The 5,903-nt window shown below is 32.9% G+C and overlaps 2 pseudogenes; both read right to left on the reverse strand.

Annotated features, from left to right (window-relative positions):
• Window positions 1-327: 327 nt before the first annotated feature.
• On the reverse strand, window positions 328-2,370 carry LOC123662105 (annotated as a pseudogene).
• A 307-nt stretch (window positions 2,371-2,677) lies between these two features.
• On the reverse strand, window positions 2,678-5,660 carry LOC123662106 (annotated as a pseudogene).
• Between the last annotated feature and the right edge of the window lie 243 nt (window positions 5,661-5,903).

Consider the following 5,903-nt stretch of genomic DNA (forward strand, 5'->3'; position numbering starts at 1 on the left):
AACTAGCACATTATCACTGTAGACTCACAAAATAGGTATATAATGATAGGATCTTAGGAAATCGTGGGAAATCCTAATATATTTATATCTGTAGGTCAATTTATTTAAGATTTCATCAGATTATTATCAGATTATATTCATCAGATTTCTGAATCGATACCTGTATTTTTATTTATCCATAGGTTTATTTAAAAAGTTAAATTTTCAATATAAATTATATAAGCGCTTCTATAAAGTACTTACCGTAATACTTGTGAAACGTTTTCGATAAATATAAAACTGCAAACAGAATCATTTAAAAAATAAGAGTAAAGTAAAACGCTTGCAACATCTTTCAATAGGTATTAATATTAGACACCTTTTTGTAAATAATATGGTCTTAATCCAAAATTATAATAGCAATATTACAATATAATTCTGAAAAAAATAATTAGCAAATAGTAACCAGTCCTTAATCTTGAGCCCTATTAGCAACAGTAGCGTCTCTCTCCAAATTGACTCCACGTAACATCCAACCTCTGCCTGGTTGTCCAGGTTCACCACCTTTGGGCTTGTCATGAGCATCTGCAAGCTGTATAAGGAACATACGCCTTGGACGATTGGAGTTATTGGGAGTACTACCGTGAACCAGAAGGTACGAGAAGATGACGACATCTCCGGCTTCCGCAATCACAGGAGTTGCATTTTCAATTGGAAACTTTTTCTAAGAATATATAAAATATTTCTCAGAATTCGTTCGTTATACCTGTATGAATTTAGCACAACTATGCCCTATATATGTAACTAGAATTTGTTAAATTAAAATAAACCAAGTAGTATATATATATAGTATAACACAACGACGCGTTAGCGCAATGGTCACAGCACTGTTTTGTGGCTGTTGCGTTGGCGTTTGCGGGTTCGATCCCTGCATATAACAAAACATTTGTATTGGCCATGCAGATGTTTGCCGTGGTCCGGGTGTTTTTGCAGTCCTTGTGAGTCTCACCACCGTACCTCGAAGAGCACGTCCCTGTTGTTGTCATGTACACCTAATAACGATCGTTACTCATAGTAGCGTATATATCCGCCAACCCGCATTAGAGCTGCGTGATAGATTAAGCTTTGCTCCTTCTCCTACATGGAGAAAGAGGAATATGCCCAGCAGTGAGATATTGTAATAACCCACTGCTGAATCAAGCGATTATATATAACAAACCTGATCTACGTAATGGAAGCTACTCCCTTCCTTAGGTCCAAAGTCTTCAAGTGGACCCAACTTATGTGATCCGGGATAAACAAATAACCCACCGTTTTCTGGATTAGAATTATCCAGGTGAATAAACGCGGCTACCATTGAATCTTTTTCATATGGAAAATAAGGATAATCCTAAAATAAAAAAATTAGCTTCTAACTTGGCCACAACATAGAAAACTATCACATACTAGCTTTAACCCATTGAATCACACGTTTGACTGTTCCGTTTCCTTTAGATAATATATAGCCTACACCACTTAGCGATAATGTAGCATTCTATTGGTTAAATATTTTTTTAATCTTTGTACAGATAATATAGATATTTGATAGCATATATTTTTCCCTACGTGAATTATTAGTTTCTTGCCTGGTGCATTGGATAAGAAGCTCCTTTTTCTGGCGGTTTGTAATGTGCCTTAGTGTGATGTAGCATAATGTTCTTTGTGCCCATTACATCTTCTAATGCATCTAAAAGGTCATCATTATACAATAGATTTCCAAAGACAGCATGATGCATTTGTAAGTTATGAATTCCCTTTACCTACAAAACCAATAAATAATTTGTTTAAGCATTTTAGGTTCTATTATTTTGATCATAATAACGAACATTTAAAGTTAGACATTGAAATATTTTATCAATTACTGGTCACGTGTACAATAAACAAATTGATATTACCCTGTTCGCGTTTTACGTGCAAATATTTAATTAAAATAAACGTGTTTAATAGTATATTGTATTCAAAAACTTTAATTTCAACTGTGGGCCACCCCTGAGTAACATTGTGGGACATAATTATGTGATTTTACTTGCTGTAATCTTCTTATCAGATTATTTAAAAAGGTAAGTTTTAAAATCAAAAGCTGGTGTTATCTTACCGTATAAGGGCTATCACTCTCTCTAAATGTCTCATCACTGCCGACTCACGCACTCTCCGTCTTCGCCTGATTCTTCCTCCTGAACAAATTGTCATACTCCTGCGACACCCTCCTAAACTCTTCTCCTATAATTATTTTCTTCAAATGAATGTACCCATTATCTTTATAAAACTGTATCTGCTCTTTCGTTAACCTAACCATTGCGTTTTCTAATTATAAATGAATTATGTTTTTCACTGACTGTGTTTATATTTTACACTAAACGTCTTCCAAGTAAAGTTTCTACCAACCTATTAACCTTATTAGCAATGAGTTGATGATTTTCTATATTATTAAGATAATTATTTATCATAGACTTTAATATTGTACTACTATTATTATCAGAGCCTATCAAGTTATTTTGATTATAATTATATTTCTTGAAATAACATTTGATCGAAATACCTAAACTACATAAAAATGTGAAGAATAAGTTTGATAGATCATATCATTGACCTGAAATTGATTTTGGTGTTTTTCATAATTTCGAAGAGCTAAAAATTAAGGAGAATATAAAAATGCTGGTCTTTGTATTAAATATATTTAGTAAATATAAAAAGGACTTAGTATCATAAATGGATATATGTACACAGTGGCTTTTGATTTCTTATAAGAACAAACATAACATTAAAATGAGTTGTTTGGAAATTTGTTAGTCTCGAGATCTATAAGCAATCGTAGCGTCTCGGTCCAGGTTCACTCCACGTAGCATCCAGCCTCTTCCTGGCCTTCCACTTTGCTCGCCTTTAGGCTTATCGTGAGCATCTGACAATTGGACGAGGAACATTCGCCTGGGACGATTTGAGCGATTGGGCGTGCTGCCGTGAACGAGGAAATACGAGAAGATGACTACATCGCCAGCTTCCGCTATGACGGGTGTCGCATTTTCTATTGGAAACTTTTTCTGAAAGTGTAACAGCCATTTAACTTTAGTTTTCTTTTCTCGGAAGTCTTTAACATTTGATATTTAAGAATAAAGTGATAAACATTTTCTAGATTTACCTCATAATTTACACACTCGTATAAAATTAGATACATGGTGTTATATATTAAACAAATCTTTATTTTAAAACTACTAACAACCATGGAAAAATAAATTAAGTCCAAAATTAAACAAACCTGATCAACATAGTGGAAACTACTTCCCTCCTTAGGTCCAAAGTCTTCAAGTGGACCTAACTTGTGCGACCCAGGGTACACGCACAGTCCTCCGTTTTCTGGATTTGAATCATCTAAATGAATGAATGCTGCCACCATAGAGTCATTTTCGTATGGAAAGTAAGGGTAATCCTGTAGAAAAAAAAAACATTAAATAAATTTTTAGTTTCTATTATTACTATCTGACCCCGTAAACGATGTTTTGCCATATATGTTATTAACCCCCTTAATCCCGCCCCTCTTATAACTTAGGGGTATGAAAATAGATGTTGGCTGATTCTCAGACCTACCCGACATGCACACAAAATTTCATAAAAATCGGCCCAGCTGTTTCGGAGGAGTATTGTAACTAACATTGTGACACAGGAATTTTATATATAAGATTAAATGTAAAAATACGTATAAAAACTTCTGATTAATCCTGAATACAAATGTATTTAGTATCTATAACTATAATCTCCTAAACTTATTTTAAATTATACAACTAAAAATTTCGAAAAATTTATCGGACAGTCTTTAAATTACCTTGGATATTTTTTTACGTTATATAATTCTTAGATTTTTTTATAAAAGTAATTAATTATTCTGTACCTGATGCATTGGATATGCGGCGCCCCTCTCCGGTGGCTTGTAGTGCGCCTTAGTGTGATGCAGTGCGATGTTCTTAGTACCCATTACATCCTCCAATGCGTCTTACAAACTGTCATTGTACAATAATTTGCCGAAGACAGCGTGGTGCATTTGCAAGTTGTGAATTCCTTTTACCTTTAACGAACCAATCGAATACATTTAACAAGCTGATCCGTAATATTGTGCTTAATACATTCCGAGAACATAATTTGGCAAAAGAAACAAGTATTGCTTTATTCATATTTTACAGTTTTTACGGATAAGAATTCCCAGTAGTGACTAACGCATAACCATTTTACTACTTTGAATACTTCCTGGGCCTGGGTATATTTTATTTTTACCTAGCGGAAATGTATATTCGCTTATACACATAGCATTGTGAGTTGGATCAGCGATATGAAAGGCAGATAACGACGACCCATTGTTCCTTGGTCTTCATATCTCCTTGGCTGTTAACTCATGTGAGAATCAAACAAGCTATCGGCCGAGACATGAGATTTCAAAACTGAATGTTTTCCCTCTTCATTGTGTCACGTGATATCTAATTGAAACTCTACTTATAATTAGCTTTACTATAGCTTAAATACATTTTATTTTTTATATTGCTATTTTTTTTTTTCATGCGCGTTACATTGTGGACCGATTTCGATAATTCTTTTTTTTAACCGAAATTTAGTGCTTGTGGAGTGGTCCCATCTAAATTTAATCCCGGTTTGACTAGTGCTTATTGAATTATCTCTAATAACGCGTATTTGCTTGACTGTTTTTCATCGACCGTCGTTGTATTGACCTCATAACTTTTTATTGCGTCGATCGATATCGATAATTCTCTTTTTAACCGACTTCAAAAAAGGAGAAAGTTACTCAATTCGACCTTATATATCTTCGGGAATAACTTCGTCGTTTATGAACCGATTTTGACTAACCTTTTTTTGTTGGAAAAGAGATATCCCAAGTGTGGTACCGTGAAAAGGAAACCAGGACCTGGTGATGGAATCCGAGAGAAATCGAGGGGAAACCTTGAAAATCATAGTGACGACTAGTGCATTTGTTAATTTTTTTCGTCTACTTACGTTGTATTACATGCCGATGTAATTGAAGTCAGTTTTTTTGGTTTGCGAGCATGCACAATTATTAATTGATAGCCTGTCACATATTTCTATTTTAATTTGATTGAGATCCGATGAGTACTTTTTAGTAACCTCTAATAAATAGTGCGTATTCATAAATAGTGCGTATTTATTCACTTCTCTTATTCACCTATCTTTTTAAAAGCAAACATAATCATTACAATATATGATAATACAATCAACAGTAAAAAACTAAGATTCTGTTATAAATTTCATTCTATCAGACATACATATCTTAATCAATTTGAAGCTTATTATATAAAAGAACAATAAAAAACTACTCACCGTATAAGGACTGTCACTCTGTCTAAAATTTTCATCACTACCGACCCAAGAACTTTCCATTTTCGACTGATTCTTTCTCCTGAACAAGTCATCGTATTCCTGAGACACTGTCTTCAACTCGTCTTCTTTTATTAAATTCTTTAAAAGAATATATCCGTTTTCTTTGTAAAATTCTATTTGCTCTTTAGTTAACCGACCCATTGCGAGTTAAAACGTTAGTAACGCTGTCAATTTCATTACAATACTTATATTTTAAAACAGACAGTTAAAAAACTTAACCTTAAGCAAAATTGTTAACCTTTTCGATAACAATAAAGATTTTTTTCTTATCAATACATTTTTGTATCGAGTAAATTACAGCGCTAAATATTGTTTTGATGTAGTCATTGATAATTTTTTTATTATAGTATTATTTTATTTATGAACTGAAGTTATTATAGAATCATTACAGTTCTAAATTTAAAATTATATTTACAAAATTAGTTAGTAGCTGAATTTTTAATTAATTAACTCCGTATTTAAACTTTTTTAAGAAATTTAAATATTTA

Source organism: Melitaea cinxia, chromosome 18, assembly GCF_905220565.1.
Source record: "Melitaea cinxia chromosome 18, ilMelCinx1.1, whole genome shotgun sequence".
Taxonomy (NCBI): domain Eukaryota; kingdom Metazoa; phylum Arthropoda; class Insecta; order Lepidoptera; family Nymphalidae; genus Melitaea; species Melitaea cinxia.